Source organism: Fukomys damarensis, unplaced genomic scaffold (genome assembly GCF_012274545.1).
Source record: "Fukomys damarensis isolate Sample0158 unplaced genomic scaffold, DMR_v1.0_HiC HiC_scaffold_17, whole genome shotgun sequence".
NCBI classification, from domain to species: domain Eukaryota; kingdom Metazoa; phylum Chordata; class Mammalia; order Rodentia; family Bathyergidae; genus Fukomys; species Fukomys damarensis.
This window is the reverse complement of record NW_022900929.1, coordinates 19,401,063-19,413,650: the sequence shown is the minus strand read 5'-3', so window position 1 is coordinate 19,413,650 and position 12,588 is coordinate 19,401,063. Positions and strand designations below refer to the sequence as shown.

The 12,588-nt window shown below is 53.2% G+C and overlaps 1 long non-coding RNA gene across 1 annotated transcript; it reads right to left on the bottom strand.

Moving 5' to 3' along the window:
• Positions 1 to 792: 792 nt before the first annotated feature.
• LOC104858718 lies at positions 793 to 11,055 on the bottom strand. The gene is made up of 5 exons (XR_779203.2): positions 8,616 to 11,055; positions 8,038 to 8,261; positions 7,739 to 7,794; positions 7,236 to 7,435; positions 793 to 1,591 (listed from the first exon to the last, which is right to left on the bottom strand). It is a non-coding gene; the product is annotated as an uncharacterized LOC104858718 (long non-coding RNA).
• Positions 11,056 to 12,588: the final 1,533 nt, after the last annotated feature.

The window sequence follows — 12,588 nt, the reverse complement described above, 5'->3', positions numbered from 1 at the left end:
TTCAAGTCCAGCTGGGGCAATTTAGTGAGACCCCCCCCCATCTCAAAATAAATTTCAAAAAATAAAGTGAAAGAGCATCCTCACCAGATGTAGCACCTTGATCTCGGGCTTCCCAGCCTCCAGAACTGTGAGCCAATAAATTTGTGTCCCATGAAATTACCCTACCTGGCCAGGAGTGGTTGGGCAGACCTATCATCTCAGCACTCTGGGGGGCTGAGGCAAAGGGATTTCAAGTTCAAGCCTAACAATAACAAGACCTTATGTCAGAATTGTTTTTTCATTTTTTTTTAAGGGCTGGGGATGTAGCTCAGTATGAAGGTCCAAGATTCAAGCCCCATTTCTGGGGGGAAATTACCCGGGCTGTGGTATCCTGTTACAGCAACACAAAAGAGATACAACAATGATGACTTGGTGTTATTCTAGTGCACAGATTTATCAAAAACAAAAGATTATGCAAAACTGACAGTTTCCCTGAGACCTGACTAATACTTGCTCCCATTTCCACTCCCCCTGTCCTACATGGGAATACAGTCAGGGGCTGGAGGAGGGCTTAGTGCCAGCACCCTGGGTGGGGTTCGTGATACCTGCAAAGAATCCATGGCACTGGCTACTAAGGGTTGGCGTGACTGGTAGTGCAGGGTCGCAAGGAGGCAGCAAACCCTAGGGCCTGAGCCCTGCTGGAAGGGGGTTTATCCTGGGAGCTTAGAGTTGGAAGGAAACTGGACTGTAATTGTCTTCATGTGGATCCCCAGAAGCAGAGCCTGAGACAAAGGTTGGAGAACAAGTCGTTTATTTGGGAGGAGACCTGCTATGGTCTGAATATTGGTGCCCCCCCAAGTCCCCAGTGTGGTGGAATTGACAGGTGATTGGGGACAATTAGGTTATGAGAGATCCTCCCTCATCATAGGACTAGTGACCTTGAGAAAGAGGCTGAAGGAACCTAGCTGGCCCCTCCCACCACTTATACAGCAGGAAGGAGCCATCGAGGAAGTGAGGCTCTCCTCAGACGCTGGATCTGCCAGCACCTTGCCCTTGGACTCCCAGTGGAAGGGGCTTTTGTCACAGCAGAAGGAACAGACTAAGGCATAATCCAGATGGGAAGCGAGGGGGTGGGAAGGAGGAGTCAGACAGCAGGCGATGACCTCCTGCAGGGCCCCTGGGAGGCGCATTCAGAGGTGCCCAGCTGAGGGTGAAGAAGCTGGGTGTGTACCTCCAACCCCCACCACCTTGGGTGAGGGCTGCTGCAGGGTTGCACCCACACTTCCAGCCTTGGGCCTGCTCAGGGAAAACCTCTGGGCCAGAGAGAACGCTGGCCGGGAGAAGTCCCGCTGGCCCATGGAAACGTCCCCGTGGTGAGATGCTGCCGTGGCCGTGTGCAAGGAGTTGGCGAGGTGGGGGGCTCCAGGGCTGACCTGGGCTTGTCAACAGACATCTTCACGTGGTCTCCACTCTGTGTGTCTGTGTCCTCATCACCTGTTCTCATTAGAACCCCTGGGGGTGTTAGAGTAGCGCTCACCCTGCTGACCTCATTTTAATTTAGCCGTCTCTTTAAGGGCCCATCACCAAATCCAGTCACATTCCAGACCTCAGCCTGTGAAATGGAGAACAGAGACTTTAGAGTGTGGAAAGAGCATTTGTGAAATGCCCACTTCCGCAGCTGGGAACCTGGGTCTGCACGTTCTGTCAGCCCTTAAGTTTGCCCTGGGTCAACAATCTGGTTGCTAAAAATCATATTCTCCCTTTCAGCCTTTCTGTTCAGCCCATAGTGGCACCAGTGGCTTCTGTTATGACACTCAGCAAGAGGTGCTCAGGTTATAATTTGGAAAGTCAAACTGAACATCAGGCTTAAAAGTGAGAGGCCATACATAGGGCCAGGGATTCATCTCAGTGGTTCTACTGCCTGCCTCGCAAGCACAAAGTCCTGAGTTCAATCCCCAGTACATACAAAAAAATAAAAAGTGAGAGGCCATAACAGTGACTATCATACACGTCGCAATCCAGGAGGATCAGAGACAGGTAGGGACTAGTGTCTGGGAGGGACACGAGCTGTGAAGGAGGTAGTAGTGTCAGCAGCTGCTTCGGGGGGGCGCTGTGTGCTGCTGGGGGGCTGAGCGTCCCTCTGACTCCTTGGCTTCTAAGGCTGGAAGTGATGGGCTCCAGGTCTATGCTCCCATCCTGCATATTTCTCAAACAGTGATCAGAGACATCCATTTACAAGTGGGGTCAGGGGCATGGGAGAGGTCCGCAGCCCGCAGGTCTTAACATGAAAATCACCTCAGCTCTGATTCCCACTCTTCGTTCACCTCATATCAGACACGACGTAGGTCCCTTCACCACCTTCAGCTCTGTCCCTGATGTGTAAAGTGAGAGGAACAGAACCTGCAATGATCCCAGAGCTCCAGCAAGCCCCCTCTCCTCACACACACCCAGTACCACCAAATGCCACTTCCGCAGCCTGCACTGGAAAAAGAGGGTTCAGCTTTGCAAAGCTCTCCAGCAGTATCTGCGAAAGGACCCAGTGATTCTACTGCAAGGTACAGACCCATTAAGGTTTGAATCAAAAATGTGCCCCCAAAAGGCTGATGTGTTTTATGCAAGGCGACAGGACCGTGGGGGCTACCTCATAATCAGTGAGTCGGCCCACTGATGAGTTCATAACCCAGTGTGCTGTTAGGAGACAGAGCCTGGATGGAGAAACTTGGTCACTGGGACCATAATCTGGCTCTTTCCTGTTCTCTCCACTTCCTGGCTGCCATAGGTTGAGCACCTTTCCTCTTTCGTGCCCTTCCACCATGATGTTTCTACCTTGGACCCAGCCAACCATGGACTGCAACAGCTGAAACCACGAGCAAAATTTAAAGCTTTTCTTCTTAAAGTTGTCTATGTCATGCATTTTGTACCAGCCACAAAAAGGTGATAACTATAACACCCAACAGAAAGAATGGCACGCGTCCACAAAATAAAGGGCCAACTTTATGCACCAGCCAACATCCATCCCGAGAAGATGAACGCAGAGGCTGCTGTGGGACTCACATGTGACAATACTACCATGTGCAAGGATGCAGGCCCACGACTCAACCGGGTCAGGCACCCCAAGGGGACATCCTGAGCGTCCCCCCAGAGGTGAAGATGTGCATCCAGAGCCCAGGCGTTGCTTACCCTGCACCCCAGCTGGCAGGTACACACTAGGTATGCACAGAGGAATGTTGTTTTGAGTCGACACAGGCCTTCGTGGGTGTTGTGGCTATGAGTGGCTGTGTCTACATCCAGAGCCTCACCTGATCACCAAGCAAGATGCAGCCAGCTGCCACCGTGGCTCATGTCCTGGTAAAGGACCCCAGGCTGGGCATATGGCGAGGAAACTGAAAGGAGGGGCTTTTAACACGCTCACCCCTCCCACTTCGGGTGTGGCCTGGCCCGTGGTGAACTCTTAATTAACCCAGCCACCCCGGCGCACTCTGCCTGGGGCGGACAGGAGCCTCAGTGCCCCAGCGCTGCACTGCGAGTGTAACAGCTCTCCAAGCACTAAATCACCCCGCCGTCGTCGCTGGAGGTTTAGCTGGCTTGTAACAGATTTGTTCTCGGATCAAAGTCATCAGCGGAGCATCTGGATGCTGACCCCCACGTGGCTGCAGATCTCTGCACTCGGCCTGCACCGGGCAAATGGATTAGCAGAGAGCAGAGCCGGCAGCTGGGGAAGCACTAGGGATCTGGCTGCCCCTGGGCCCCAGAGCACAGGGTTTGGCCTGCCTTAAGGCCATCATCCTGCCTCCCTGGCTTAAGAGACAGGAGCAAGGTCCCATTCACCGCCCCTCACTTATCCTGCTTTAAAAAGTCTCTACATTAATTCTAGGAATCTTGGTGCGGATACATGAAAGCCAAGAGGAGGGAGCGGAGGTCTTAGACAAAGAAGGTACATTCATCAACATAAGAAGCTATAAGAACCAGATGGCACATGCCTGTAATCCTAGCACTCAGGAGGCTGAGGCAGGAGGACTGCTTCAAACTTGAGGCCAGCAAGGGCTAACTAGTGAGTTTGAGGCCAGTCTGAACTACACAGCGAGACCCTGTCTCAAAAGAAAAAAGAAGAAGTTGTGAGCCAAACATGGGGGCAGATGCCCGTAATCCCAGCACTCTTGGAAGTTTAGGCAGGAGAATTGCAAATTCAAGTCCAGCCTGGGCAATTTAGCAACTTAATGAGGCCCTGCCTCAAAATTTAAAAATTCGAAAAACAGAGGGACTGGGGATACAGCTCAGTGCAAAGGCGCTGGGTTCTATCTCCAATACAGCAAAAAACAATTTTTTTAATTAGAAAGGAAGGAGAAAAGAAAAGGAAAAGAAAGAGACTAGAGCAAGAAACATGTTCTTTCTCTAATCCAACCTGTTAATGACTTTGTGGCTCCCCGATAAGCTTCTGACAGAATTTTGCTTTCCCCCTTCCTGGCTGTTAAAGATGAATCTAAAATTAGTCCGGCATAAAATGCCGTAACCCTGTCACTTCTCATACAAGGGAAGACGTGGCTGTGATCCGCGCACCTGTCTTCCTTCTCGACAGGAGACGGATCACTGTCGCAGCCGGGACTCACGTGTCACCAGGACGGCAGGTGCCCCCGGGAGCTCAGCGGAGAGGCGACTGCCCCACGGACAGCGTCAGCTGCCGCCTCGCGCCTTCCCAGCCAGGTGTCACGTCCCATGGAGGAGCCGGTGGGACACGCCCCAAGGAGGAGGGGCTCTCGGGGAGGACGGGGCCGGCCACCTCCCTGCCTCTTGGAGATGCCCTGACCCTTTGCTGGCACCCTCCAGACACAAAAGTGCACGTCTTACTCTCTGTGAGCCTCTTCATTCATTCGTTCGTTCATCCACCACGCACAGAGCCCCACAGTCCTAAACGGAATTATTTTTTTTCAGTACTGAGGATTGAACCCAAGGCCTTAGCACTGAGCTACATCCTCAGCCTTTTTTATATATTTTTTTTTACTTTGACAGAAGGTCTTGCTAAGTCTCTAGATTTCCCTGACTGGGCTCAAATTTGCCATCCTCCTGCCTCAGCCTCCCCAAGTGCTGGGATTACAGGTATGTACCACCACATCCAGCGGGGCTGAATTTTATCTTCTCAAAATTCATATGTTAGGGGTTGGCTGCTGAGAGGTAGTGTTTGCCTAGTACGTGTGAGGTTCTCAGTTCAATCCCTAGATTCCCACACAGCAAACAAACACACAAAACAGAGACATAAACTGGTGTCCCAGGTGCTACATGCCTGTAATCCAAGCCACTCAGGAGGCTGAGGAAAGAGGATTATAAAATCTAGGCCAGCCTGGGCGGTTTAGCAAGATCGCATCTCAATATACAGCTGAATAAAAGGCTGTGGGTGGGGTGAGGCAGCAGAGCACTTGCCTAGGGCGTGTGAGGTCCTGGGCTGATCCCCAACACTAGAAAAAAAAAAATTGTACGTTGAAGCCCTAAGCCCCCAGGACCTCAGGATGTGACTGCATCTGGAGTTAGTGATGCTACGATGAGGCCCTGAGGACGTTTCTAGTCCAATCTGCTGTATCTGTGTAAGAGGAGGACATTTGGATCCGGAGGACAGCAGAGCATGGACACAGAAGGACCCACAGACGCCCATCGGGACTGCAGAGCCTCGGGCGAAAGCAGTCCTGCCGCCCCGATGCAGCCTTCGCCTCCAGAACTGCAGGCACCGGCTGCTCTTGCGTCACTCACAGCGCTGCAGGATCCTGCAGCAGCCCCAACACCGACCCCAGCGAGAGAGTGCCGGGCGGAACAGAGCTGCGGAAGGGCCCTGAATCGCGGAGCTCCCTATGGGCCCCACCAGGGTCCGCCCCCTTCTGGCCCCAGCCGGTTCCTGCCACACCGTGCAGACCGGTCATCCCTGCTCTGCCCAGCACGTCCTTCCTATCCTCTTCACCTGGCTGCCCTTGAGCCTCAGTTTAATAGTCAACTCAGGGTGGGGGAGGTAGCTCAGTGGTGCCACTGCCTGCCTTACAAGCACATGGTCCGGAGTTCGATTCCCCCATACAAAAAAAAAGATTCAGCCCAGAGCTGGGAACTGTGGTCCACGCCTGCCGGCACACTGAGAGGCTGAGGCAGGAAGACTGCAAGGACCCTGTCTCAAAATATAAATAAATAAACAAATAAATAGCTAGCACTTGGTACCTAGCTCAGTGCAAAGGCCCTGGGTTCATGGTTTTACTTCTTAGTGCAAAAAAAAAAAGAAAAATTCAGCTGAGGAATCCTCTCCTAAAGGGACCCACAGATCTCCCTCCTGCCCAGGTCGTGATTTCTCCAACCCCACACAGTTCACAGCTATCCACGGTGAGCTCGTCCAGTCCACCAAACAGTAAGCGCCTGTGAGTGGGTACCGGGTTTCATTTGTGCTGCGCCCCTAAACTCTAGTAGGACAGGCATGTGACAAATGCCAGAGAGGAGGAAGCAGGGGGAGAGGAGGATGAGTGAGGGAAGGAGGAGCGAGGGAGGGGCGAGGGAGGGCTCCTGAGCCATCAGCTACCTCACTTTATATTTTTTATAAAGTATCTGGCCTTGGGTATTTTTATACAGAAGATGGAATAAGCACAGCCCTTCCACACAGCCTCTGTTAGCCAAGGCTTATAGAGCGATAGTTTATAAATGCAGCGACACGTAGGGATGGGCTGGGAATGGGTGAACCTAAATGTGCCGGCAGGGCACCCCAGGGTCACCTTCAACATGCATGGCACAATCACAGCCACAAAGGATGGAAACAACCCAAAAGTCCATCCGTGCATCTGCAGTGAATCGGGGCAAACGCAGGTGGTATATCTATGCAAAGGAATATTACTCAGCCATAAAAATGGGATCCCGATACATATGACAGGAATGAATCTTTAAGACACTATGCTCAGAAAAAGAAACCGGACACAAAAGGCCACATAACATACGGTCTCGCTTATATGAAATGTCTAATATAAGCAAATCTATAGAACAGGAAGTAGATTAGTGGTTGTCTTGGGCTGAAGGAATGGAGGAAGAGAAGGAATTAAAAGGCGCCAGCTCAAGGTTCCTTTGGGGGAGGACAGTGGAAATGTCTCAACACAGATTGTGGTGATATGTACACAGATAACTGCTACTATTCAAATACTTCTCAACTTATGATGGAGTTACCCCCTGATAAACCTATCGATAAGCGGAAAACACCGGAGATCCAAATGCATCGAATACACCTTAGCTACTGAGCTACTCACCTAGTCCTGGGACTGGTGTGACAACTGAGGACCAAAGAGGAGCAGTGATTTGCCCAGAGACACGGCTGGGTAATGGACAGTGAAAACTTCTCTTCGCCTGGGTCAGAGCGCTACTTTCTGCCTACTGAGGCAGAATCCTCTTTTCTCTGCAGCAGCAGCTTGCAAAGCTGTGACCCGGGAAGACAGCCAACATGTCATGCCTATGACAGAGGGGGAAGACAGCTGCGACCAGAGCCCCTGCCCGGAGCTGTGTGTGACCTCTCACAGGGACATGTGCACATTCCCCGAGGGTGGCCCTGGGCTGGCCTCTGCACATTCCCAGGAGAAGGGGCCCCTGTGGGTGACACAGCATCTTAGCAACTGCAAAGTCACTTCAAGGCATCTGTCAGCTCTCTGCCCATACCAGAGGGAGGCTCCCAACCTTTTATTATTTGGGGAAAACACACACTTGCATACACACACATAGACACACGCACACACGCACACACACACAAACAGTTTACCTTCTTTGCTTACAGTTCTGCCTCAAGCTTAGAAGGGAAGGACTTCATGCAGTGACCTAGAACAGAAGGCAACTGTGTGACCCTGCGACACCTGTCCTCGTGGAAGGTGGGACGGCAGGGTCTGAGGGATGAGAAACCTGGCTGCTCAGCTCACCCCAGCCCCTGACTTCCTTGAGAGGCCCCTCTGGCGGCTCAGTCTTCATTTTACCACCCGAGGCTGGAGAGGCTGTGTGCTGGGTCAGGAGGGCCTCCCTCTTGGCTCCAACCCTGCCAGGACTCAACGAAGCAGAAATCCACACCTCCTATGAGTGTCAAGGAGCTGAACCATGTCCTCAGGAGTTGTGCGAGGCGTCTGTCCTCGGGGCCCAGTTAGTTGACAGCCTGGACTCAGAGCCTGGGCAAGTTGGCAGATGGGGACTGGAACAGCACAGGGGTGCCGGTGCTGGGCCGCAGGAGGACAAGGCCCTTCTGGGCACTGGGTCTCTATTGGGACATGGCTGGGACTAGCCAGCCGGCAGAAGACCTGAGGAGTCAAGGAACCAAGACTGCCTGGCACCCTGTGAATTCAAGAGAAACCTGTCTCCCCCTTGTGTGCCTATCACTCCATGACCAGGAGAAGCGTGAACACCCTGCATCCCATTACTGCTCTCAGCACAAGCCCGCTTCAGATGCCATCTTCCTGCAGGAGGCTGTGGCTCGAAGCTGCTGACCTCAGACCAAGTTGGATCCCTGCCTGCAGGAGGAACTGCTCAGACCCAGAGCTCCTGGGACTCCCTTCAGGGGACTCACTCAAAAGCTCAGAGACACCGTGGCCCAAGAGCAGGATGTTCAACCCAGGGAGGCCCCTCCTCCGTAACCCACCCAAGCATAGCCTTACCTCCCAGACAGACTTCCGGTGGGATGGCAGACCAAGGCTTCCCGTAACAGAAACAGCTGCCTTCTCCTGTCTGAAAGCCCTGTTTGGGGACCACAGTTTCTTCTCAAAGTCATGGTCTAGTTCACACACCATTGGGTGTGACAGGACTAACCAGAAATTCTCATCAAGTACCACTTCAGCAGAGACGCTAAAATCCAGCCTCTCTTGTAGTTGACAAGTGATGGCCACAGGAGCAGGTTGGCTTTTCTAAAAGAGACGTCTTCTCTCTGCCCCTCCCAGCCAGCACGACCCAGCCTGACATCCTCCCACGGTGCCTCCACTGGCAGATACAGCTCCCTCATCCTCACTGAGAGACTCCGTGTGTAACGGGCTGAATCGTGTCCCTGACAAAATCCACATGTCCAGGTCCTCACCTCCAGTACCCCAGAAAGCGACTCTATTTGGGGCCAGGGCCTAGAAAGAGATACTTAAGATAAAATAAGGTTATCGCACTGGATTCCCATCCAATCTGAATGCTGTCTCTGTGAGCGATCAGGACGCAGGCTCACAGGGAAGACCACGGATGGCACAGAGAGATGACGGCCACCGACAAGCCCAGGACAGAGGCCGCGGAAGGAGCTGACTTGTCCACTCCTGGACCTCGGACTTCCAGCCTCCTTGCGTTACTTGATTTCTGCTGGGTTTGTGCTTCACCGTGTGACGGGCAGAAAACAGATGAGCTTTGAAGCCCTAAGTTAGAATGGCGCCGACACCTACGCCCGTTACTAACCCTCCTGCGAAACAATGAGGCAGACCACACAGGGGAGAGTGCGCCCGTCCACGATCAGTGAGTGATCTCAGTTTCGAGTCCCCAGCCAACCCAGGCCCACCTACTTCTCAGCTTCCCACAGCCTCCAGGCTGCCCCCAAATGTGCAAATTAGAAAGAAAGGGGTTCGGGAAGAGCTGGACCCCCACAGCCTGCTGTTTCTTGTCTCTCTGAGACGGGCAGATTTTCCGCAGCAGTCCAGGAAAGGCCCACACACTCCAGGCGACCAGTGGCGCAAGATGGACCGGATGTCTTCATCCCAGGGTCCACTCACACCTCACTCACACGTCCCCACCCAAGGATCCAACTCCATTTGCTGAGGCCCTGGCCATGGCCACCTCCCATTCATGCCCCAGCCTCTCCTCTCCTCCATCTCCCCACCGCTCACCCCGTCCACCTCCTCTTCCTCTCCCGAGCCCTTTCCTGCTCCCCTCTTGGTCTAGCCTCCCCACCCCTCTCGTTTCCACCCACCCTACACTTCCTCCTTCCACCTTTCCGGGGCGGGATTCTGGGCCTGGCCCTCCCCGGAGTGTGGGGGTCAGTTATTTGTTCTCTCTGCTCCTCCATCAGTAAATAAAGCGTTCCCCGAGTGCCCCAGACTCCCGTGGGCCTGTTCGCTCGCTGTTCCTCAAACAGACCCAGGAGTCCAAACCAACCCCGCCGAGGCTTCGCCATCCGCTGGGAGGACCTCGCCGACCTCGGACCTCCCACCCAACCTGACCCCGCCCTTCTTTCCTTTTCCTTCCTAGTGTTAAGGAGGAGTGGGGGGCAGCAGGGGGCGGAAGGACATCGTGGTGATGGAGGTGACAATGTGGATGACGGAGGAGGAGCAGAAGGGGAGGGAAAAGGATGAGGGCGAGGAGAAGACTGCGCTCATGGAGATGACGATGTCAGTGAGGGAGGAGGAGGAGCAGCAGGAGCGGGAGGAGGAGAAGAGGAAAAGGAAGCCGAGAAGGGACAGAAAGAGGACAGAGAGCAGACTGTGCTGACGGAGATGCTGATGCTGACGACGATGACGAGGGTACCGATTCACTGAAAACCCAAGGCTCGGGCATCCTCAAATGATAACTCCGTTCCTGCGGGTGGCAAGGAGGAGATGCTTGAGTCTCCTAGGACCAGCCCAAGTGAGTTCAGCATTAAAGAGAAGCACTTGGGCACAAACCAAATCGTGGTGTACGGAACCAGCAGAGAACACGCATTGGGTTTTGGCTAAAATCTCAGGGTGTCACCAGGCTAGAATTGTTAGGGGACCCCCCTCCCAGCCAGGTCACGTGGGACTGGTCCACCACAGGGAATCATGGGAAGGCCACAAGGGGAGGGGTCAGGCTCCACCTCTGCTTCAGATAAGTGACCCGGGGAACTCACTACGGAACTGGTGTGAGCTGAGAACACCCCACGTCCAAATGCACGACTACGCCCACACTCCCGGCCATCCTACTTGGCACACTGCGGTCTCCGGGGCTTCTGCTTGTGACAAGGCGGCTGACAGTGACCACCCAGCATTGCTGGTGTTGGTGGGACACATGTCACCAGCCTGGGAAAAGGTACGGATTCTAAACCTGAAGTTCACCTCACATTTGGGTGCCTTCCTCAATCAAAACATCGTAAGTCAGCCCTCTGTTCTATCTGGGTGGTTTCCCTGTATCACTTTTAGTCCTCACCTTCCTTTTCTACTGTGATTTTCCCATTATGCTGATTGACTTTCTCTTGTGTTAATTTCGATGCGCATCAACTGTCTTGGATATTTTTGGACTGGGATGAAGAATAAACAAGCCAATAAAGAAATAGTTACTAAGGCAGGCGTGGCAGCACACCTTGGAATCCCAGCACTCTGGGAGGCTGAGGCAGAAGAACGGCAAAATTAAAAAGATGTCTGGAGAAGTAGGTCAGTTTGAAGGCCCTGGCTTCAATCCCCAGTACTGAAAAAGAAAAAAGGATAAAAATAAAAGAACAGCCGACTAGGGTCTCGCACCTAATTAATTACACGTAGGCAGCACCAATCTCAGCCTCCTCAAATGATAACACGTTTAATTGCTGTAAGAACCATACAACAATGCTCCGTGAAACCTATGATTATACCTATTTTACAGATAAAGAGACTCTCACCGCTGAGTGTGGTACAACACAGGTATGATCCCAACTACATGGGAGTGGAGGTAAGAGGGTCACAGGTTCCAGGGCAGCCTGGGCAACTTGTCAAGACTTTGTCTCAAAAAATAAAATAAAAAGAGCTGGGGTATAGCTGAGTGGTAGAGCACTTGCCTAGCATGAGTCCATGCCAAGCAGGAAGCCACAGGTTCAATCCCCAGTACTCTGGGGCAGGGGAGACGGACAGAGGGAGGAAAAAAGGAAGGAAGGGAGGAAAACTACCTCATACTGGGGCTGCAGAATTCTGCCCCAATCCAGACTCAGCAGCCCTGGTCCCCACTTCTCTCCCCCACCGCTCACTGAGAAACGGCAGAGAACGTCATGCCCAAGTTTTCCAGTCAGGGAGTCGGGAGAAGCAGCAACCAAAGAAAGTCAGTGGTAGATGGGAGCACATCTGCAAGCCTCCAGCACTGCAGAGTCAATCGCCCTGCGCGAGAATATTAACATTTGTTATCACAAGCACATTGCAAACCAGGGCTGTGGGATGAAGGTAGCTGTGTCCTGATTTCCATGCAGTCGCATTTGCTCCCTCCGAGTGCTGCAGGAAGGCCATGCTGTCCTGTCCCCAAGTGTGAAATGGGTCTAGCTCCCTCCCGAAACCCAGTTCAGGGACCTCTGCACAGCATGTGACACCCAGAGCCTCAAGGACAGTAGAGCAGACACCAGGCAGACAGGGGCTGCTGAGAAGAGCCGGGACCGGGGCTTCTGTGCTCCCTGAGTGGCCACGCTGCTAGCAAAAGGATCACATTCCACTCGTCCCAGACACACCAATGCTCCTAAGCCCCCAGGAAAACATAAAGCACTTTCCAAGGCTCTGGTTTCAAAGGCCGAGCTCCATCTTTGTGACAGAAGAAAATGGGAAGCAGCCTTCTGCCAGACTGAAGCTAGGGGGGGACAGGATGCGAGCAATCAAAGCCACCTGGGGCCCCCGGGGCCCTGGGCTGCGTGTCCTCCAGAGGCCACCCGCCTCCATCTCCCAGGCACAGGTACACACGTGTGGCATGCACGCATGGGGCAGA